Here is a 25324-nt window from a genome sequence, read left to right as displayed (position 1 = left end):
TGAGAGAGACAGAGAGGGGTCAGAGGTCGGAGTGGCCTAAGGTTCACCATGTTCCATCAGTAAACTATAGCAGCACTATGCCTGTCCTGTCCTGGCCTCATTCATACTGAGGAAGAGAGGAGAGAAGGAGGACAGAGCCCTTGGTTACACAAAGCAGGGTGAGAATACATCACACCGCTGACCCTAAACACATCCACAACCTTTGAACCCTTCAATTACACCCAACAGGAAGCACCGATCAGGAAACACCTAGTCTGATGGCAGAGAAAATAGTAACTGGTTGACTCCAGTCATTAGGCTACATTCTAGAATGTTGAGGAGGACAGAAGAACAGCAAAGTCATTATCACATCTGTCATTCAGAGCAGCAGCGGGACAGATTGTATTCGGCACTCGCTGTCTGTGTTAAAAGGCTGATGGGCGGCGCTTTCAGCCAGTCAATGGCCTGCCACTCGGCTGGGACCCTAGAATATGGACCTGTGCGGTGAGCAGAACTGTGGAACCGGGCGCTTTGTGACAGAGTTGTCGGCTTGCGCTGCAGACAAGGAAACCATGAATGGTTAAAGGTGCAAGCAGGTGGCGGTCAACACTTTTGTTGTGCCTCTCCTATAGGCCACCTGCTCCCTTGCGGGGGAAGCACCATCACCCCCACGTCACCCTTGACCCTGGCATTCTTCAAGCACAATGAGCCCCTGGTGCAGAACTCCACAGCGGCCATATTGATAAGCTGCAGACCAAACTATTTACCCAGAGAGTTTTCATCCAAATGTTTCATAGCTGTCTATTTACAACCACAACCCGACGCTGATACTAAGACCACACTCAATGAGCTGTATAGGACCATAAACACACATGGAAATGCACCTCCAGAGGTGGAGCACCAAGTGGCCGGTGATTTTATTGCAGGGGAACTGAAATCTGTCTTTTCACATTTTTTACCAGCATGTTAAATGTGCAACTAGAGGCAAAACCTCTGGATCACCTTTACTCCACACACAGAGACACATATAAAACTCTAGATCACCTTTACTCCACACACAGAGATACATATAAAACTCTAGATCTCCTTTACTCCACACACAGAGACACATACAAAACCTCTGGATCACCTTTACTCCACACACAGAGACACATATAAAACTCTAGATCACCTTTACTCCACACACAGAGACACATACAAAACTCTAGATCACCTTTACTCCACACACAGAGACACATACAAAACTCTAGATCACCTTTACTCCACACACAGAGACACATATAAAACTCTAGATCACCTTTACTCCACACACAGAGACACATACAAAACTCTAGATCTCCTCTACTCCACACACAGAAACACATACAAAACTCTAGATCTGCTTTACTCCACACACAGAGATGTATACAAAACTCTAGATCTCCTCTACTCCACACACAGAAACACATACAAAACTCTAGATCTGCTTTACTCCACACACAGAGATGTATACAAAACTCTAGATCACATTTACTCCACACACAGAAACACATACAAAACTCTAGATCACCTTTACTCCACACACAGAGATACATATAAAACTCTAGATCACCTTTACTCCACACACAGAGACACATATAAAACTCTAGATCACCTTTACTCCACACACAGAGACACATACAAAACTCTAGATCTCCTTTACACCACACACAGAGATGTATACAAAACTCTAGATCACCTTTACTCAACACACAGAGACACATACAAAACTCTAGATCACCTCTACTCCACACACAGAGACGTCTACAAAACTCTAGATCACCTTTACTCCACACACAGAGACACATACAAAACTCTAGATCACATTTACTCCACACACAGAAACACATACAAAACTCTAGATCACCTTTACTCCACACACAGAGACACATATAAAACTCTAGATCACATTTACTCCACACACAGAGACGTCTACAAAACTCTAGATCACCTTTACTCCACACACAGAGACACATACAAAACTCTAGATCACCTTTACTCCACACACAGAGACACATACAAAACTCTAGATCACCTTTACTCCACACACAGAGACGTCTACAAAACTCTAGATCACCTTTACTCCACACACAGAGACTCATACACAACTCTAGATCACCTTTACTCCACACACAGAGACACATACAAAACTCTAGATCACATTTACTCCACACACAGAAACACATACAAAACTCTAGATCACCTTTACTCCACACACAGAGACACATATAAAACTCTAGATCACATTTACTCCACACACAGAGACGTCTACAAAACTCTAGATCACCTTTACTCCACACACAGAGACACATACAAAACTCTAGATCGCCTTCACTCCACACACAGAGACACATATAAAACTCTAGATCACCTTTACTCCACACACAGAGACACATACAAAACTCTAGATCTCCTTTACTCCACACACAGAAACACATACAAAACTCTAGATCGCCTTTACTCCACACACAGAAACACATAAAAAACTCTAGATCACCTTTACTCCACACACAGAGACACATATAAAACTCTAGATCACCTTTACTCCACACACAGAGACACATACAAAACTCTAGATCACCTTTACTCCACACACAGAGACACATACAAAACTCTAGATCACCTTTACTCCACACACAGAGACACATACAAAACTCTAGATCACCTTTACTCCACACACAGAGACTCATACACAACTCTAGATCACCTTTACTCCACACACAGAGACTCATACACAACTCTAGATCACCTTTACTCCACACACAGAGACACTTATAAAACTCTAGATCACATTTACTCCACACACAGAGACACATATAAAACTCTAGATCACCTTTACTCCACACACAGAGATACATACAAAACTCTAGATCACCTTTACTCCACACACAGAGACACATACAAAACTCTAGATCACCTTTACTCCACACACAGAGACACATATAAAACTCTAGATCACCTTTACTCCACACACAGAGACTCATACACAACTCTAGATCACCTTTACTCCACACACAGAGACACTTATAAAACTCTAGATCACATTTACTCCACACACAGAGACACATATAAAACTCTAGATCACCTTTACTCCACACACAGAGATACATACAAAACTCTAGATCACCTTTACTCCACACACAGAGATACATAAAAAACTCTAGATCTCCTTTACTCCACACACAGAGACACATACATAACTCTAGATCACATTTACTCCACACACAGAGACACATACAAAACTCGAGATCACCTTTACTCCACACACAGAGACACATACAAAACTCTAGATCGCCTTTACTCCACACACAGAGACACATATAAAACTCTAGATCACCTTTACTCCACACACAGAGACACATACAAAACTCTAGATCTCCTTTACTCCACACACAGAGATGTATACAAAACTCTAGATCACCTTTACTCCACACACAGAGACACATACAAAACTCTAGATCGCCTTTACTCCACACACAGAGACACATATAAAACTCTAGATCACCTTTACTCCACACACAGAGACACATATAAAACTCTAGATCACCTTTACTCCACACACAGAGACACATACAAAACTCTAGATCACCTTTACTCCACACACAGAGACGCATATAAAACTCTAGATCACCTTTACTCCACACACAGAGACTCATACAAAACTCTAGATCACCTTTACTCCACACACAGAGACACATACAAAACTCTAGATCACCTTTACTCCACACACAGAGACACATATAAAACTCTAGATCACCTTTACTCCACACACAGAGACACATATAAAACTCTAGATCACCTTTACTCCACACACAGAGACACATATAAAACTCTAGATCACCTTTACTCCACACACAGAGACACATACAAAACTCTAGATCACCTTTACTCCACACACAGAGACACATATAAAACTCTAGATCTCCTTTACTCCACACACAGAGATGTATACAAAACTCTAGATCACCTTTACTCCACACACAGAGATACATACAAAACTCTAGATCACATTTACTCCACACACAGAGACACATATAAAACTCTAGATCACCTTTACTCCACACACAGAGACACATACAAAACTCTAGATCACCTTTACTCCACACACAGAGACACATACAAAACTCTAGATCACCTTTACTCCACACACAGAGACACATACAAAACTCTAGATCACCTTTACTCCACACACAGAGACACATATAAAACTCTAGATCACCTTTACTCCACACACAGAGACACATACAAAACTCTAGATCACCTTTACTCCACACACAGAGACACATACAAAACTCTAGATCACCTTTACTCCACACACAGAGACACATACAAAACTCTCCCTCACCCTCCATGTGGCAAATCTGACCATAACTCTATCCTCCTGATTCCTGCTTACAAGCAAAAACTCATACAGGAAGTACCAGTGACGGGCTCAGTACGGAAGTGGTTCGATGAAGCGGATGCTAAGCTATAGGACTATTATATGCCGTGCTTCTACACCTGCATTACCAGCTGTTTGGGGTTTTAGGCTGGGTTTCTGTACAGCACTTCGAGATATTAGCTGATGTACGAAGGGCTATATAAAATAAACTTGATTATATGTTCCAGGATTCATCCAAAAACATTGATGAGTACCACATCAGTCACCGGCTTAATTAATAAGTGCATCGACGATGTCGTCCTCACACTGACCATACGTACATATCCCAACCAGAAGCCATGGATTACAGGCAACATCCGCACTGAGATAAAGGCTAGAGCTACCGCTTTCAAGGAGAGGGACACTAATACGCTTATAAGAAATCCCGCTACGACCTCCGGCGAACCATCAATTAGTCAAAATGTCAACACAGGACTAAGACTGAATCGTACTACACCGGCTCCGACACTCGTCGGATGTGGCAGGGCTTGCAAACTATTAAGGACTAAAAAGGGAAGCACAGCTGCGAGCTGCCCAGTGACACAAGCCTACCAGACGGGCTAAATTACTTCTATGCTCGCTTCGAGGAAAGCAACAATGAAGCATGCATGAGAGCACCAGCTGTTCCAGACGACTGTGTGATTAAGCTCTCCGTAGCCGATGTGAGTAAGACCTTTAAACAGGTCAACATTCACAAGGCTGCAGGGCCAGACGGATTACCAGGACGTGTACTCCGAGCCTGCGCTGACCAGTGTCTTCACTAACATTTTCAACCTGTCCCTGACCGAGTCTGTAATACCAACATGTTTCAATCAGATCACCATAGTCCCTGTGCCCAAGAACACCAAGGTAAGCTGCCTAAATGACTACCGACCCGTAGCACTCACGTCTGTAGCAATGAAGTGCTTTGAAAGGCTGGTCATGTCTCACATCAACACCATCATCCCAGAAACCCTGGACCCCCTCCAACAGATCAAATGATTTGTTCTATTTCTATTGTTATTTATTTAAATTAAAAAAAATATATATATTTTACTTTGTATATTTTATTTATTTATATTTTATTATTATTTATTTATTACTTCAGTTAATTTAGTAAATACTTTCTTAACACATATTTTTCTTAAAACTGCATTTTTGGTTAAAAGGCTTGTAAGTAAGCACTTCACTGTAAGGTCAACACCTGTTGTATTCGGCGCATGTGACAAATAACATTTGAGGGGATAGAGAGCTGGCACAGACAGAGAGCAACCTAACAGCGTTCGAAATGGACCGTTAAAACCTGGCACAGGTTCTCTTCATCAACTTTATGTCGTTAGAACCCATCTGCTGCGGCCAAGAACTCCCAACTAAAAATCTACTGCTATGAGCTAATATTGCAATAACACACAAGCTGAAGTTTAGTTTATGACTACAGTACATATGAATCATCAGACTGAGAATGGAATTATTCATTGTAAATGAACATGTTCACAGAAAAATGCTAAATGATTAAAGAAATGATCATAAAGTTGTTTCAAATAATACTGTGTATGTAGAGTTGTTAAGAAAGCAGTGATTCGCTGGTTTCAAATCTCCACACTGTGTCAGTAGTAGTATGTGTACTACTGACAGAGACAAAGCCCAGAGCCCCCTCTCTCCTTCTCTCTTCCTCAGGACACTCTGCTGTGATCTCCCTCTCTCATTCTCTCTCCTTCTCTCTTCCTCAGGACACTCTTCTGTGATCTCCCTCTCTCATTCTCTCTCCTTCTCTCTTCCTCAGGACACTCTGCTGTGATCTCCCTCTCTCCTTCTCTTTCCTTCTCAGGACACTCTGCTGTGATCTCCCTCTCTCATTCTCTCTCCTCTCTTCCTCAGGACACTCTGCTGTGATCTCCCTCTCTCATTCTCTCTCCTCTATTCCTCAGGACACTCTGCTGTGATCTCCCTCTCTCATTCTCTCTCCTCTATTCCTCAGGACACTCTGCTGTGATCTCCCTCTCTCATTCTCTCTCCTTCTCTCTTCCTCAGGACACTCGGGTGTGATCTCCCTCTCTCATTCTCTCTCCTTCCCTCTCCTTCTCAGGACACTCTGCTGTGATCTCCCGCTCTCATTCTCTATCCTTCTCTCTTCCTCAGGACACTCTGCTGTGGTCTCTCTCTCCTTCTCTCTCTCTCAGGACACTCTGCTGAGGTCTCCCTCTCTCCTTCTCTCTTCCTCAGGACACACTGCTGAGGTCTCCCTCTCTCCTTCTCTCTTCCTCAGGACACTGCTGTGGTCTCCCTCTCTCCTCTTCCTCAGGACTCTCTGCTGTGGTCTCCCTCTCTCCTCTTCCTCAGGACACTCTGCTGTGGTCTCCCTCTCTCCTTCTCTTCCTCATGACTCTCTGCTGTGGTCTCCCTCTCTCCTTCTCTTCCTCAGGACACTCTGCTGTGGTCTCCCTCTCTCCCTCAGGACACTCTGCTGTGGTCTCCCTCTATCCCGGGAATCGAACCCACAGTTGTCGTGTTGAAGCGCCATGGTCTACCAAAGAGTATGTCAGGAGAGTTGAGTTCATGGAGCGCTGCGCAACGCTCCCCGGCTCTCCACATCCTTTCCAACCTCTTGGCTAAAAACTGCTCCTAGCTCACAGAAAAAACTGCTCCTAGCTCACAGAAAAAACTGCTCCTAGCTCACAGAAAAAACTGCTCCTAGCTCACAGAAAAAAACTGCCTCTCTGAATTCCATGAATTAAAATCACAATTTAACCAACACCCATCTATTTTTGTGACTACCTGGACCTACCAGTTGGTTTTGAACTTTTAAGAGATCTCAGTTTTAGTTTATAAATACTTTGCTACAATGACACACTTAGTTATCAACCCACCTCGTCCCTTTCTGTTAGCACATAGTAAGTACAGCATCATACTTTTGGGATGTCTTTTCAGATTCCACAATTATTCTTTCGTTGTGGACAATACATCATTGCACTCCCTCTCTTACTCTTGGTCCTCATCTTTCTAAATCACCTTGATTTTTACACCTGTGTATTTTATCAGTTTCTTTATGAAAATATTTAGCAACCTCCATGACAGTAGCTAAAGCAAGGGGCTATAGCAGCAGACAAGTAGACTGACTACAAATGCATGCTGCGTCATGCATGCCCTGAGCTCATGAAGTGAGCTCTATTGGAGCTCTATTGGAGCGGGCGATGCTCCAGCCTTTGGGAATCTCGCTCGCGCTCCAGTCAAATTGGGCATGCTCCACTCCTCGCTCAGCTCTGCTCACATACTCTGCTATCAACTGAGCTACAGAGGACCATGATACAACACTTGGGCTGGGAGACCCCAAATACACACACATACACATGCAGGCACACACACACACACACACACACACACACACACACACACACACACACACACACACACACACACACACACACACACACACACACACACACACACACACACACACACACACACACACACACACTGGCACACACACGCACACACACACATACACACACAGACACATGGAAGATCAGGGTCAGAGGAACAGGGTGAGAAAGACAGAGAGAGAAGAAGAGGGCCCATTGTTGGCCACAGGTGTCTGGCTGCCTGGGATGGTGAAAGGTTACAGACAGGAAGAGGACATTCCTAACATCCATCGCTCATCTCTCACACATATTAGTCTGTGTTATTTTGAGCTTCTTTATTCAGACACAAAGAAACTGGTTTTACATGATCCTGCTGTATCTCTCCCAAGCCCGAGGGTGACTGACTGACTACTTTGCAGTGCCTGATCAAATAACACCAGACATTCCCGGAAATTATTTTCCCCTTGCGCTCTGCCAGTACATTTATTCATTTCAAAACAATTGCCTAGCTGTCAGTGTCGGCAGACAGTTTGCGTATCAACAGAGTTCTTCATTAAGACATGTTGCCTTAGCTCATCTCCCAGGCTGGTAGCTGGGGTGGGACATGCTGGGGGTGGGTTACATGGGGAGAAGGTAGACTGGGGTTGTCCCCCTAATGGCACCCTATCCCCTATATAGTGCACTACTTTTGACGAGGGCCTATAGGGCTTCGGCCAAAAGTAGAGCACTAGGGAATAGGTTGCCATTTGGGGGACAACCTGAGTTGTGGTGGGTGGGATGAGGACTGAGAGAGCAGCAGCATGGGAAAACACAAAGGAGCTCTGGTATGAGTAGAACAGGCAGGCAGGGTGGGAGGTTGGGCGCCTGGAACCAGCAACCCAGCAACCCAGCAACCAGGGAACAGCTCTCTGTCAGAAAGAGGGAGAGAGTGCCTGCTTCCTCCCTATCCCGGCAGTGCCTGACAGGGGGCCTTGTGCTCCCAGTGTGGGCAGACAGGTGGGGCCCCTGAAACCCCTGTTACGTTTGGTGTGGTCCTGCAGCTGCTTCCTCCTCTGGACCCCATCAAACCATTTAGAAAGGGCAGAGGGGAGACTTTGAGTAGGGAGACCTGGGTAATATTATGCACCTGTGTAACGGGTGACGCTCTCCTCATCCTCGGATGAGGTGAGGAGAGAAGGATCGGTAGACCAATGCGCAGCGAGGTGTGATGACATAATGAATTTATTGAACAAAACGAACACTGACACGAACTATACTTTAGAAATGATACAAAATAACAAACGGACAACGTAGACGAAACCTGAACATGGAACTTACATAACGACAGGAAGAACACACGAGCAGGAAACAGACTACATCAAAACGAAATACAACCGAAACAATCCCGTGTGGTGCGCAAACACAAACACAGGAGACAATCACCCACAAACAAACAGTGAGAATGCCCTACCTAAATATGACTCTTAATTAGAGGCAAACGCAAACCACCTGCCTCTAATCAAGAGCCATACCAGGCAAACCGAAACCAACATAGAAACAGATAACATAGAATGCCCACCCAACCTCACGTCCTGACCAACTAACACACAAAAACTAACATAAATAGGTCAGGAACGTGACAGTACCCCCCCCCACAAGGTGCGAACTCCGGACGCACCATCACAAAGTCTAGGGGAGGGTCTGGGTGGGCATCTAACCACGGTGGTGGCTCAGGCTCCGGGCGCGGTTCCCACCCCACCATAATCCATCCTAGCTTCCTCCCTCCAAGAATGTCCACCCTCTTTTTTCCCCCACAAAATCCACTTAATAATATACCCAATAAGGACAACACCGGGACAGAAAGATAATTCAAGACAGAGGGATAGATAAGAATATAGAGGTAGATAAAGATAGAGAGGGAGATCAGGATAGAGGGGCAACTCCGGACTGAAAGGCAGCTCCGGACAGAGAGACAGCTCTGGACTGATGGGCAGTTCTGGGTATCTAGCCTTTTCAGGCTGAAGGGCAGCTCATGGCTGACTGACGACTCTCGACGCTCATGGCTGGCTGACGGCTCTCGACGCTCATGGCAGGCTGACGGCTCTCGACGCTCATGGCAGGCTGACGGCTCTCGACGCTCATGGCAGGCTGACGGCTCTCGACGCTCATGACAGACTGACGGCTCTCGACGCTCATGGCAGGCTGACGGCTCTCGACGCTCATGGCAGGCTGACGGCTCTCGACGCTCATGGCGCTCTGACGGCTCTCGACGCTCATGGCGCTCTGACGGCTCTCGACGCTCATGGCGCTCTGACGGCTCTGGCTGCTCATGGCGCTCTGACGGCTCTGGCTGCTCATGGCTCGCTGGCGGCTCTGGCAGATCCTGTCTGGTTGGCGGCTCTGGCAGATCCTGTCTGGTTGGCGGCTCTGGCAGATCCTGTCTGGTTGGCGGCTCTGGCAGATCCTGTCTGGTTGGCGGCTCTGGCAGATCCTGTCTGGTTGGCGGCTCTGGCGGATCCTGTCTGGCTGGCGGCTCTAGCGGCTCCTGTCTGGCTGACGGCTCTAGCGGCTCCTGTCTGGCTGACGGCTCTGTAGGCTCATGGCAGACGGGCGGCTTTGCAGGCTCATGGCAGACGGGCGGCTTTGCAGGCTCCTGGCAGACGGGCGGCTCAGACGGCGCTGGGGAGACGGATGGCTCAGATGGCGCTGGGGAGACGGATGGCTCAGATGGCGCTGGGGAGACGGATGGCTCAGATGGCGCTGGGGAGACGGATGGCTCAGATGGCGCTGGGGAGACGGATGGCTCTGGCCGGATATGGCGCACTGTAGACCTGGTGCGTGGTGCCGGAACTGGAGGCACCGTGCTAATGACAAGCACCTTCCTACTAGTGCGGGGAGCAGGGACAGGGCACACTGTATTCTCAAAGCCTACTCTATCCCTGATGCGTGGTACCGGCACTGGTGACACCGGGCTGAGGACAAGCACATCAGGATTAGTAGGGGGAGAAGATACAGTGGGTTCAGGGCTCTGGAGACGCACAGGTAGCTTAGTGCGTGGGGCCGGAACTGGAGGCACCGGGCTAGATACACGCACTACAGGGAGAGTGCGTGGAGGAGGAACAGGGCTCAGGATACGCACTGGTAGCCTAGTGCGTAGTGTATACACTGTAGGTACTAGGCTGGGGCGGGGAGGTGGTGCCGGAAATACCGGACCGTGGAGGCGTACTGGCACTCTTGAGCATTGAGCTTGCCCAACCTTACCTGGTTGAATACCCCCGGTTGCCCGACCAGTGCGGGGAGGTGGAATAACCCGCACCAGGCTATGTAGGCGAACCGGGGAAACCATGCGTAAGGCAGGTGCCATGTATGCCGGCCCGAGGAGACGCACTGGAGACCAGACGCGTTGAGCCGGCCTCATGACACCTGGCTCAATACCCAATCTAGCCCTACCAGTGCGGGGAGGTGGAATAACCCGCACTGGGCTATGCACTCGTACAGGAGACACCGTGCGCTCTACTGCGTAACACGGCGCCTGCCCGTACTCCCGCTCTCCACGGTAAGCCTGGGAAGTGGGCGCAGGTCTCCTACCTGCCCTTGGCCCACTATCTCCTAGCCCCCCCCCAAGAAATTTTTGGGAATTACTTACGGGCTTTTTTGGCTTCCGTGCCAGACGCGTTCCCTCATAGCTCCGGTTCCTCTCTCCGGTAGCCTCTGCACTCCCCAGTGCCTCCAGCTGCTCCCCTGGCTTTTCGGGCTTCCAGCCACGTCTCCTTGCTGCCTCCTCATACCACCGCTGTTGGGCTCTCGCTGCCTCCATCTCCTCACGAGCGCGGCGATATTCCCCAATGTGCGCCCAGTGTCCTTTTCCCTCCAAGATCTGTTCCCAAGTCCACGAGTCCTGATTGCTCTGTTGAGCTCTCCCCCGCCGCTTGGTCCTCGGTAGGTGGGTGATTCTGTAACGGGTGACGCTCTCCTCATCCTCGGATGAGGTGAGGAGAGAAGGATCGGTAGACCAATGCGCAGCGAGGTGTGATGACATAATGAATTTATTGAACAAAACGAACACTGACACGAACTATACTTTAGAAATGATACAAAATAACAAACGGACAACGTAGACGAAACCTGAACATGGAACTTACATAACGACAGGAAGAACACACGAGCAGGAAACAGACTACATCAAAACGAAATACAACCGAAACAATCCCGTGTGGTGCGCAAACACAAACACAGGAGACAATCACCCACAAACAAACAGTGAGAATGCCCTACCTAAATATGACTCTTAATTAGAGGCAAACGCAAACCACCTGCCTCTAATCAAGAGCCATACCAGGCAAACCGAAACCAACATAGAAACAGATAACATAGAATGCCCACCCAACCTCACGTCCTGACCAACTAACACACAAAAACTAACATAAATAGGTCAGGAACGTGACAACCTGAGGGTCTATTTATAGGACTGTGTTGGTCTGGTGTGGTCTAGTTGTCTTGATAAAACTGTGTTGGTCTGGTTGTCTTGATAAAACTGTGTTGGTCTGGTCTAGTTGTCCTGATAAAACTGTGTTGGTCTAGTTGTCTTGATAAAACTGTGTTGGTCTGGTGTGGTCTAGTTGTCTTGATAAAACTGTGTTGGTCTAGTTGTCTTGATAAAACTGTGTTGGTCTGGTGTGGTCTAGTTGTCTTGATAAAACTGTGTTGGTCTGGTGTGGTCTAGTTGTCTTGATAAAACTGTGTTGGTCTGGTCTAGTTGTCTTGATAAAACTGTGTTGGTCTGGTGTGGTCTAGTTGTCTTGATAAAACTGTGTTGGTCTGGTTGTCTTGATAAAACTGTGTTGGTCTGGTCTAGTTGTCCTGATAAAACTGTGTTGGTCTAGTTGTCTTGATAAAACTGTGTTGGTCTGGTGTGGTCTAGTTGTCTTGATAAAACTGTGTTGGTCTAGTTGTCTTGATAAAACTGTGTTGGTCTGGTGTGGTCTAGTTGTCTTGATAAAACTGTGTTGGTCTGGTGTGGTCTAGTTGTCTTGATAAAACTGTGTTGGTCTGGTCTAGTTGTCTTGATAAAACTGTGTTGGTCTGGTGTGGTCTAGTTGTCTTGATAAAACTGTGTTGGTCTGGTTGTCTTGATAAAACTGTGTTGGTCTGGTGTGGTCTAGTTGTCCTGATAAAACTGTGTTGGTCTGGTGTGGTCTAGTTCCCTTGATAAAACTGTGTTGGTCTGGTCTAGTTCCCTTGATAAAACTGTGTTGGTCTGGTTGTCTTGATAAAACTGTGTTGGTCTGGTCTAGTTGTCTTGATAAAACTGTGTTGGTCTGGTTGTCTTGATAAAACTGTGTTGGTCTGGTCTAGTTGTCCTGATAAAACTGTGTTGGTCTGGTCTGGTCTAGTTGTCTTGATAAAACTGTGTTGGTCTGGTTGTCTTGATAAAACTGTGTTGGTCTGGTCTAGTTGTCCTGATAAAACTGTGTTGGTCTGGTCTAGTTGTCCTGATAAAACTGTGTTGGTCTGGTCTGGTCTAGTTGTCTTGATAAAACTGTGTTGGTCTGGTTGTCTTGATAAAACTGTGTTGGTCTGGTGTGGTCTAATTATCTTGATAAAACTGTGTTGGTCTGGTGTGGTCTGGTCCCTTTTGATTTGTCCATAAGTCTGAATATGACTGCTCAGGCCAAATGTGGTCTGGTGTTTTATTCACACTCATAAAGAGACAGATTCAGAGTTCAGATAAACACGTGCAACTCCGATTTTTTTGCGTAAATCGTTCATTGATGTCAATGGGAGTTCAATCTGAGTTCAGCTAGCGGCTCTCAATTAAAATACTGCCCATATATTTCACTAGTAAGCAGTGTTTCTCTTATTCACTTATTCATCATCTGTTCCCAAAACAAAGTTGAACCCGTATCTACTAACCAGACTATATTTGACCTGGTGTTAAATCTAATCTGACTCTCTTTAGCCACATCCAGCCCATTTCCTTGCTAGGCCTCAACCTGTCAATTTCTCCAACACCAGTTAATGAATGGTTAACTAAGTTAGCTGTCAATTAACGTTGGACCTCATCGATCCATCACTGTACCTGAGCATTCTGTTTTTAGCAAACATGATGGGGGTTGAGGTAAGGACAAAGACAGCATCCCAAATATCACCCTATTCCCTATGTAGTGCACAACTTCTTTACCAGGGCCCATCAATGTTTGGCCAGGCCTGTGCGGTGACTTACTCTGATGGATTCAGACTTTCTCTGACGACTGATAGAGCAGTCTCCATAGTGATGCTCACTTCTTTATACTGCATCTGTATGTCTTATAGTGGAAGTAGTTGTGGGTGTCTCTTGTGTGTGTGTGTTCACACCTGGCAAGCCTTTGTACATACACTCTGCCAAAACATTACACAGTTACAGTCACTCACCCTTCTACATAATTAAAAGCAGTCTAACAAGGTCTAGGCTAGCTAGTGCTAGACATATTTTTCGCCAATTAGCTTCAATTGGCTGGTGTGCAACCATGGCAAAGTTGGTTTGACATTTGGTAGTCTTGCTCTGGGGCTAGTTAGGGGCCGTGAATAAATTACACAATGTAAATGGGACAATATTTGCATGTTGCACATCTTTTAGTTGTCTTATTAAAAGCTTTCAATATTTGTATATGAATTTCTAGAATGTATAGTTCGTTTGAGGTTTTTAATTCATTGAAATTTGGAGAGATTGTCCTTTAAAAATATTGTCCCCTGTACATTGTGTAATTTACTGATGGTCCCTAACTAGCCCCATAGAGATATCCAATGTCAAACCAAATTGACCCCGAGGAATTAGAGTTCTAGCCAATGAGCTTCAGCCCCTTGCCATTTCAGTGACAGCTAGCAAGATGCACACACAGCAGACAGAGAGAGAGGGCAATGGCGTGGGGTGCACATATCTCCACATGTGACGTAGTACGCAATTTTTGGGGACCCTTTTGGCTCGTGAGCACTACATTCAGAACTACTGGCTAAAAAGTATACAAAAGTACTGGTGACAGAAAGATGCTCTCCATTTTTATTTTTTTTATGTTTATTTTTTTTATTTTATTTTTTATTTTTATATCCCCTTTTCTCCCCAATTGTCGTGGTATCCAATCGCTAGTAATTACTATCTTGTCTCATCGCTACAACTCCCGTACGGGCTCGGGAGAGACGAAGGTCGAAAGCCATGCGTCCTCCGAGGCACAACCCAACCAAGCCGCACTGCTTCTTTAACACAGCGCGCCTCCAGCCCGGAAGCCAGCCGCACCACCGTGCACCTGGCCCCCTTGGTTAGCGCGCACTGCGCCCAGCCCGCCGCAGGAGTCGCTGGAGCGTGATGAGACAAGGAAATCCCTACCGGCCAAACCCTCCCTAACCCGGACGACGCTAGCCCAATTTTGCGTCGCCCCACGGACCTCCCGGTCGCGGCCGGCTGCGACAGAGCCTGGGGGCGAACCCAGAGACTCTGGTGGTGCAGTTAGCACTGCGATGCAGTGCCCTAGACCACTGCGCCACCCGGGAGGCCTGAAAGATGCTCTCCATTTGGGCTGATCTGTGACCTGCTAGCACCTCAGCGTTACACACAACAGACAGGACATAGATGTGGGAAGGATGTGGTTCTGTAATACAGGAGATAAACAGTAATGAATAGACTGTACACAATTAGCATAGCATGAATCCAATACAATAGCACAGCAGGAGCACTGGTAAGGACTGTGTAAATATAAAGCTAAGATAAGCAAACAATTAGCCTTTCCTGGTTGCTACAATTAGAATAGTTTGCCTAGTTTCAGTTTATGTGACAAAACAGGTAAGTATAGTCATTGTACCATCTAAACCACTGTGAAATATATTTTCCATAACCAAAATATTGTATTTTCAGCTGTTTGAAGCTAGTGTCCAAAATCAAAAGTAAAAGAAGCAAAAACTAAACTTAACAATGGGAAGCATAGAAATAGGGCACATAGAACAGATCTACCACTTGTACACCAGCTGTTTATTTCACTTTGTTTGTTATCTATTTCACTTGCTTTGGCAATGTAAACATATGTTTCCCATGCCAATAAAGTCCTTTGAATTGAATTGAAATTGAGTGAGAGGCCAGTTTATGGTACCCCCAGTCTCTCAGGCTCTGGTCATGGGGGATGGGGAGTGAAGTGTGCAACTTGAAAGGATTGTGAAGTGCTGATAACAGTTACCGGCAGGGAATTAGTAACAACTGGAGAATCTTTTAAAATGCTGCAGCACCTTCAGGTTGTGCATTTCTATAGAGGCAGTGGCCGGGATTCCACTCAAAGGTCCTTGAAACCACTGCATTCAGAACTGATGTGTTGACCAAAATCAAAACATAAGATTCATTTGCACACAATTTTTTTTTGATTTTTCGACATTATGTTATGCTATTTATTCATTACTTTATTCAGGTATTCAACTCATCCATGATGGCATGATCAGTCTGTCAGTTACTATACGGTGGGGAAGAGTTAACACGGTGGGTGTATATTCAGCACACATTTTCAGATTTGGCCCATTCATCTCTAGTCAGAGGCAGAGTGAGGCATGCTGGGTTTGCTCCAGCAATAGCTTAGCACTTGGGTCCGAGCTGTGTACCGCTGTACAACACCACACACACTAATGAGCAGGATGTGCTGGTTAAGGCTAAGCCCCATGTAAACACAGGGATACCACAGGCAAACCCGAAGCCTTCCCTAACGCACAGCTCCGCACACAAGAATGCACGTAAGCACACATGCGCACTCTAAGTACTTTGGGCTTGGAGTCAATTCAGTATTTATTTTTTGTCACTTTGGTACTAGTTTCACAAGTATGTGGTACATTTTCACAACTCTTAATACAAAACTCCAAGCTGGTCACACTTGTAACGCAGCCAGTCTTTCATTCAAAACCTGTCCTTGTGCATTCATTTGGATTGTAAACATCTCTCCACACAACCATTGATTCAACATATACGTTTATTGTGACATGTAATGAGATCATTGGTTTAATCACCAAAACAACATAATGATATCATTTAGTCGTTTTAACTACCAGTTAATCCAATAGCAAACAATGCAAGATACAAGGTTCACATTTTTCCAAATGTATTACAAATAAAAATCTGAAATACCTTATTTACATACGTATTCAGACCCTTTGCTATGAGACTCGAAATTGAGCTCAAGTGCATCCTGTTTCCATTGATCATCCTTGAGATGTTTCTACAACTTGATTTGAGTCCACCTGTGGTAAATTGATTGGACATGATTTGGAAAGGCCCACAGCTGTCTATATAAGGTCCCACAGTTGACAGTGCATGTCAGAGAAAAAAAACAAGCCATGAGGTCAAAGGAATTGTCCGTAGAGCTCCGAGACAGGATTGTGTCAAGGCACAGATCTGGGGAAGGGTACCAAAACATTTCTGCAGCATTGAAGGTCCCCAAGAACACAGAGCCTCCATCATTCTTAAATGGAAGAAGTTTGGAACCACCAAGACTCTCCTAGAGCGGGGGAGAAGGGTCTTGGTCAAGGAGGTGACCAAGACCTTGATGGTCACTCTGACAGAGCTCCAGAGTTCCTCTGTGGAGACGGGAGAACCTTCCAGGACAACCATCTCTGCAGCACTACAACAATCAGGCCTTTATGGTAGAGTGACCAGACAGACGACACTCCTCGGTAAAAGGCACATGACAGCCCGCTTGGAGTTTGCCAAAAGACACCCAAAGACTCTCAGACCATAAGAAACAAGATTCTCTGGGTCTGATGAAACCAAGAGTGAACTCTTTGACCTGAATACTAAGCGTCACGTCTGGAGGTGGCAGCATCATGCTGTGGGGATGTTTTTCAGCGGCAGGGACTGGGAGACTAGTCAGGATTTGAGGCAAAGATGAACGGAGCAAAGTGCAGAGAGATCCTTGATGAAAACTTGCTCCAGAGCGCTCAGGACCTCAGACTGGGGAGAAGGTTCACCTTCCAACAGGAACACGACTCTAAGCACACAGCCAAGACAACGCAGGAGTGGCTTTGGGACAAGTCTCTGAATGTTCTTGAGTGGCCCAGCCAGAGCCCGGACTTGAACCGGACATCTCTGGATCGGACATCGATCGGACATCTCAAAATCCATATATAGCAGACAAACCAGTTTAAAATCTATAGGTTTACCAAACGGTTAAGCACAGTTGGATTAAGTGATGGTCAAATGTATTTATACAAATGAGAAGAGAATCATATGAAAAGTATTGTGAGCATTTCATTGTGAAACGCAATTACTTTATATGAAAGGTATTTCTAGATGAAACACTGATTAGGTTTGCTGAAAAAGTTACTGTTTGATTCTGTGTGTTGTATATAGTCAATTGATAATGAGTTTAACGTTTTGAAAAAACTGCCTTTTTGATGATCTGTTTTCAGTTTTGTACTAAGAGTTGTGAAATTTGACCACATTCTTGTGAAAATAGTACCAAAGCGGTAAAAAAACTAAAGGAGTTCATTAACAGTATTGATCTGCCTTTTAGATGCCAAATGAAAGAAAAAAAAGTGTTTTCATTCCAGTGCAACCAACCTAAAACAGGAGAAAGGGACCAAGTGGTATAACGATTCCTGGATTTAATGGCTTAAAGTTGAATACTATCTGTCCAGAAGGTCACTGGTCATTTTAGGTGTAGAGCAATACGAACATTTTTCAAGTAGATGTGTCAATGTGCTGTAGAGCAGCTAAAAACCACATCCACCAATTGTATTCTCTGTTTTATTTCCCTAGTTTCTATTGTAGACGGTGCAGCCTTAACATGGCAGTATGGCTGCCAGAGGTCCACAGCCATGAAAATATTGGTTATCTTGTTTGAAACACCTCTGACTGTGAACACAGCTTAGTAATACTGTTGACCAGTCACTGAGAGGTGAGGGCTGACAAATACATTATCTTGAGACTTTCTCACTAGCACTGCTGACTTACGAAAACACACGCACAGACACACACACACACACACACACACACACACACACACAAACACACACACACACACACGCACACGCACACGCACACGCACACACACACACACACAGACTATAATACACTGTACATAAAACATACTCACACAGGACGAGGTCACTTCCTGTGTTGGGGTAGGGCTATTTCCTCTCAGCTGGTCTCACCAATAGCAGGGCTCCGTTCCTATCTGACTAACAGGTCTCAGAAGGTCAAACATCCCGTCCACATGTGTTCCTGTGACGCTGTAGTACTGTAGTGTAAAACCTGGGAATGAACGCCCAACTGAAGTTTCATCTGAATAGCCTACAGCAGAGCCTTCAGGAGAGCTATCAGACACAGTACACACAGTGTCCATACACATACAGTGCATTCAGAAAACATTCAGACCCCTTTCCGTTTTCCACATTTTGTTATGTTACAGCCTTATCCTAAAATGGATTCAGTAAATGTTCTCCGTCATCAATCTACACACAATATCCTATAATGACAAAGCAAAAACAGGTTTTTAGAAATGTTTGCTCATTTATTTCTACAACTTGATTAGAGTCCACCTGTGGTAAATTCAATTGATTGGACATGATTTGGAATGGCACACTCCTGTCTATATAAGGGACCACAGTTGACAGTGCATGTCAAGAGCAAAAACCAAGCCATGAGGTGGAAGGAATTGTCCGTAGAGCTCAGAGACAGGATTGTGTTGAGACACAGCTCTCGGGAAGGGTACCAAAAAATGTCTGCAGCATTGAAGGTCCCCTAGTACACAGTGGCCTCCATCATTCTTAAATGGAAGCAGTTTGGAACCACCAAGACTCTTCCTAGAGCTGGCACCCAGCCAAACTGAGCAATTGTGGGAGAAGGGCCTTGGTCAGGGAGGTGACCAAGAACCTGATGGTCATTATGACAGAGCTCCAGAGTTCCTCTGTGGAGATGGGAGAACCTTCCAGAAGGACAACGGGGAAACTAGTCAGGATCGAGGGAAAGATGAACGGAGCAAAGTACAGAGAGATCCTTGATGAAAAACATTCTTTCCAAATGCATTGTATTTCTGCTGCCTGCTTTGAGGAATACAAAGATTTCAAAATGTATTTCTAAACTGTGTACTGATTACTGAAAAGTGCAGCAGCACTTCACCAAGTTCTCCTCTGTCTTCAGTCTCTTCTATCAGGAATCAAGGTAAGACCCAAGTGCAGACTGTGTGAAGTAACAAACGACAGGTCAAGGCAGGCAGGGGTCGATAATCCAGAGTAGAGGCCAAGGTACAGGACGGCAGGCAGGCTCAGGGTCAGATCAGGCAGAGGTCGGTAATCCAGAGGTGGAGCAAAGGTACAGGACGGCAGGCAGGCTCAGGGTCAGAGACAGGCAGTGGTCAGGCGGGCGGGTACAGGGTCAGGTCAGGCAAAGGTCAAAAACCAGGAGGACGAGAAAAAGAGAGACTAGGGAAAACCAGGAGCTGAGACAAAACGCTGGTAGGCTTGAACAAACAAGACGAACTGGCAACAGACAGACAGGTATAAATATAAATGGGGAAGATGGGCGACAGCTGGAGGGGAGTGGAGACAAGCACAAGGATAGGTAAAACAGACCAGGGCGTGACATCTTCTCTCGTTTGATGGGAACACTTCTCTCCTGGCTTACATGAGATGCCTGTCACGTTCCTGACCTGTTTTCTCTTGTTTTATATGTCTTTATTGGTCAGGGCGTGAGTGTTGGGTGGGCAGTCTATGTTTTCTATTTCTATGTGGGGTTTTGTGTTCGGCCTGGTATGATTCTCAATTAGAGACAGGTGTGTATCGTTTGTCTCTGATTGAGAGTCATACTAAGGCAGCCAGGGTTTCACTGGTGATTTGTGGGTGTTTGTTTCCTGTGTTAGCGTTTGGGCCACACAGGACTGTTGCAGGTTAGTCACGTTTGTTGTTTTGTTAATTTGTAGTGTTTGTTGGTTTGCCATTAAAATCCTGAATACCTCCTACTCCGCATCTTGGTCCGATCCATGCTCCTCCTCGTCTGAGGAGGAGAACGACATTGACAACCTTTACAATGCCGCCCTTCCAGGGAGTGTGAATGTTCAGACATGGAGGGAGAGTCACAGAGCTGAGTTTACCAGGAACCACAGAGGCTGAGTCCCAATTCTCCACCCTTTTCCAGAAGTGTGCACTTGCACGCTCCCCGTCATGGATATGATTGTTGTAAACATTGGCTGGAGTGAGTTTTTCCATTATTGTTAAATTCATGAGACAGTGTAGTGTGCAAGGTGGATAATCGGGACGCAGGAGAGAAGTCAGGAGAGCCTCACTCACTCTTCTCTTACGCAACACTGAGAGAGGCTGGGTACCCAACACTGGGAGAGGCTGGGTATCCAACACTGGGAGAGGCTGGGTATCCAACACTGGGAGAGGCTGGGTATCCAACACTGGGAGAGGCTGGGTATCCAACACTGGGAGAGGCTGGGTATCCAACACTGGGAGAGGCTGGGTATCCAACACTGGGAGAGGCTGGGTATCCAACACTGGGAGAGGCTGGGTATCCAACACTGGGAGAGGCTGGGTATCCAACACTGGGAGAGGCTGGGTATCCAACACTGGGAGAGGCTGGGGATCCAACACTGGGAGAGGCTGGGTATCCAACACTGGGAGAGGCTGGGTATCCAACACTGAGAGAGGCTGGGTATCCAACACTGGGAGAGGCTGGGGATCCAACATTGGGAGAGGCTGGGGATCCAACATTGGGAGAGGCTGGGGATCCAACATTGGGAGAGGCTGTGGATCCAACATTGGGAGAGGCTGGGGATCCAACATTGGGAGAGGCTGTGGATCCAACATTGGGAGAGGCTGGGGATCCAACATTGGGAGAGGCTGTGGATCCAACATTGGGAGAGACTGGGGATCCAACATTGGGAGAGGCTGGGGATCCGGCCCCACAGAATGGAAAACAATAAGGTGCTGGAGCCAGAAAGGAGCAGGACACGATGCCAAAACATCAACTGAGAGAGATACCACTGAACAGTGCTGATGGAGAACAAATAAGAAGGAATGTGGGGGAGTGTGAAAAACTGACACACAGGGGAAAAGATGTGTATCTGACTCACATACACTTGTTCATACACATGCTTGAACACACATACAGTACACACGCACCCCCCTTTCCAACTCTTGCATTTTTATTTGGGTCAAGGAAGGTTCCCAGATATCCATTGTGGGAAGCAGCCTTTTGGGGGCCCTAAACATATTTGGTTGGGGGGGGGGGGGAGAGGCGGAGAGAAAATGTTGCTATTTTATAAAAAATGCCATGCAATTCTACTCATTTTGCCATGGGGCAGAGAGAAGAATTTGCCATTTTAAAGCTAATTTCCTGAAATTCTACACATTTTGCCATTATTTATGCCATGTCAATACAATATCTGAGTGAGTGACTAACAAAATCAATGTGGGGCCCCTGGGCACATGACTTTCGTGCCTGGTTGGTAATTTGGCCATGATTACTACTAAGTTTAGATAGCTGGCTAGACTAACTTACCAATCACATTTTTTTGTTGCTTACATGGGCTAATTGAGTGACTGTCAGTGACTGACATAAAACAAGAGGAAAACTAATGATGCACAACCACATTTCGGTCCTGGTCAAAAGTAGTACACTACATTCACTGTAAGAAAAAAAGATAGCGATTCAACATACAATTGTAAGGCAACCAGCTGCAATAGGATTGTGTGTTCACTCAACAAAAATGTTATTGGTCAAACTCGCAACAAAAAGTTTGAATCAACATAATTATTCGTTTTTTCTATAGTGATGGCTGTCTCCCTGTCCCTCTCACCAGGGAGTATGCCTCTGCTGGTGTTAGGGAGATGGATGAGTCCCCTGGGCGACCAGAAAGAGCAGGATAAGAACAACTGTGACATTCATGGACATTGTCCACGTTAAGAGAAAATGAGTTTGAGGATGGATTTTTAAGTGGCGCATGGAGGCTATAAATATATGTGTATGTCTGTGTTTGTAAACAAGCAGAGGAACTTTTTGTGCTCTGAAGTGTGGGTATTCCCGGAAATGTGTGTGTGTGTGTGTGTCTGTGTGTGTAAGCGTATGTGTTTGGGGGCTGGTGGTGAGGGGGATGAATCAGAGGGGGCAAGCGACGGGACTTATCTTGTGTGGGAACAGGGAGTAGACGAGACTGGAGAGCATAACGGTAGGACTTTTAGATCGGTAATGAAACGCAGCTGTGGCCCAGCCAGGCCCATAAAGACATGAGGAAACAAAAACGCATGTTCTTGGACTCTCAGAAGAAAGGGGGAGGCCTGTTTATGATGTAATAATGCTGCAGAGAACAGTGGATTCGTGTAACAGAGCAGCCACTGTAGGTCCTGGTCCTGTCCCTCACTTCTGCATAACAACACCTTCCACGCACAAAGCAATGTTAGTTAGCTAGCCACCAATCTACTTTTGAGTAAGAATGGAGGTAGGGGATGTATTCTGAGAGCACTTCAAGAGAAAACAAAAGAGCTCTTGTATCATCATTCTGACACTCGGCAGAATGAAATGATAAGATATGAAAAGATGACGTGCTCCCTGGGTAGAGCTCTCCCAATGCACATTGAGGAATAGAACAATTAACATGTTTCATGGCGTCAACTTTACACTTATTTCAGAGATGGAAACAAACCTTGGCCCATCTGTGGTCTGGTCTGGGTAAGCGGCTGGCTTGTTTAGAGGGGGTTACAGCGCTGCGGCTGGACGAAATTTAATTATGTTCTAATGCCACGCGCGCACTCAAAAAGAAAGAAGGAATACTGGTGAGTTGGGTTGGGTTAGGGTTTGCAATGGACCGTCATTATCCCAAATGGAAGATCAAATTTACTGTGAAATGGCATCGCTGAGAGACCCTAATAGGAGCCACGAGTTTCCAGTGTGGCTGGAGGATGGGGACCGCTGTGCGTATCGCAGGCTGTTTTTTCCAGCCCAGTCAGGAAAAAACATTACCCCTTACCCAAACCCCCCTATACTCTAGTTCCCTTCTCTACCCCCATCAGGTTTCAACATACTCACTGGGCCCAGTGGGGGAGACCATGGAGACAGAGGACGACCTAAATTACAGCTGTGGGTAACACAGTAATCCACATTATCATGAGGTATACGCTGCTGATTTCCTCTGGACTTAATGTATATATGGTTCAAACGCATTAAGAAGGAAAGAAATTCCACAAATTAACAAGGCACACCTGTTAATTGAAATGCATTCCAGGTGACTAGCTCATGAAGCTGGTTGAGAGAATGCCAACAGTGTCCAAAGCTGTCAGTCATCAAGGCAAAGGGTGGCTACTTTGAAGAATATAAAATATAAAATACTTTTTTGGGTACAACATGATTCCATATGTGTTATTTCATAGTTTTGATGTCTTTACTATTATGTAGAAAATAGTACAAATAAAGAAAGACCCTTGCATGAGTAGGTGTGTCCAAACTTTTGACTGGTACTGTATATACGAGACAGACATCTGGCCTGGCAATCCATGTCTATGTTTTGGAAGTGCAGATCATCTAACAGTGCTGTAGACTTTACGTCTCATAGTTGAGAGAGGGTGCATATTATGAACTGTGTAGCTACCAACTGCATGACAACATAGCTTGAAGCACTTCGATATGAGCAGCAACTGTAACAGAATCTCTGATTGGCTGTAATTAAAAAAAATATGTATTAGGATCCCCATTAGCTGACGCCGTAACGCTAGCTAATCTTCCTGATGTTCAACACCAATTAACAAGTCATTACAAACAACCACAAATCAAGACTTAACAAACATTCAACAAGTAGACAATACAGACAATAAAAATACCTGACAGTAAACACATTTAACATTCAGTTGATGCTTTCTATTTCCTGTCCAGTCATATGGTCTGTCACATTAGATGTTCTTTCTATTTCCTGTCCAGTTATATGGTCTATCACACTAGATGTTCTTTCTATTTCCTGTCCAGTTATATGGTCTATCACACTAGATGTTCTTTCTATTTCCTGTCCAGTCATATGGTCTGTCACATTAGATGTTCTTTCTATTTCCTGTCCAGTCATATGGTCTATCACATTAGATGTTCTTTCTATTTCCTGTCCAGTCATATGGTCTATCACATTAGATGTTCTTTCTATTTCCTGTCCAGTCATATGGTCTATCACATTAGATGTTCTTTCTATTTCCTGTCCAGTCATATGGTCTATCACATTAGATGTTCTTTCTATTTCCTGTCCAGTCATATGGTCTATCACATTAGATGTTCTTTCTATTTCCTGTCCAGTCATATGGTCTATCACATTAGATGTTCTTTCTATTTCCTGTCCAGTCATATGGTCTATCACATTAGATGTTCTTTCTATTTCCTGTCCAGTCATATGGTCTATCACATTAGATGTTCTTTCTATTTCCTGTCCAGTCATATGGTCTATCACATTAGATGTTCTTTCTATTTCCTGTCCAGTCATATGGTCTATCACATTAGATGTTCTTTCTATTTCCTGTCCAGTCATATGGTCTATCACATTAGATGTTCTTTCTATTTCCTCTCCAGTCATATGGTCTATCACATTTTTTTCTTGAAGGTAGATTTACTTGTTGC

At 45.4% G+C, this 25324-nt stretch overlaps 1 protein-coding gene across 1 annotated transcript in view; it reads right to left on the bottom strand.

The window, feature by feature from the left end:
* Positions 1-25324, bottom strand: part of LOC129817625 (rho guanine nucleotide exchange factor TIAM2-like) — a 66241-nt gene that overhangs the window by 30271 nt on the left and 10646 nt on the right. The window lies entirely within an intron of this gene.

The sequence above is a fragment of the Salvelinus fontinalis genome, chromosome 20 (assembly GCF_029448725.1).
Source record: "Salvelinus fontinalis isolate EN_2023a chromosome 20, ASM2944872v1, whole genome shotgun sequence".
Classification (NCBI taxonomy): Eukaryota; Metazoa; Chordata; class Actinopteri; order Salmoniformes; family Salmonidae; genus Salvelinus; species Salvelinus fontinalis.
Note: the sequence above shows the minus strand (reverse complement) of the source record. Positions and strands in the feature narration are given on the sequence as shown.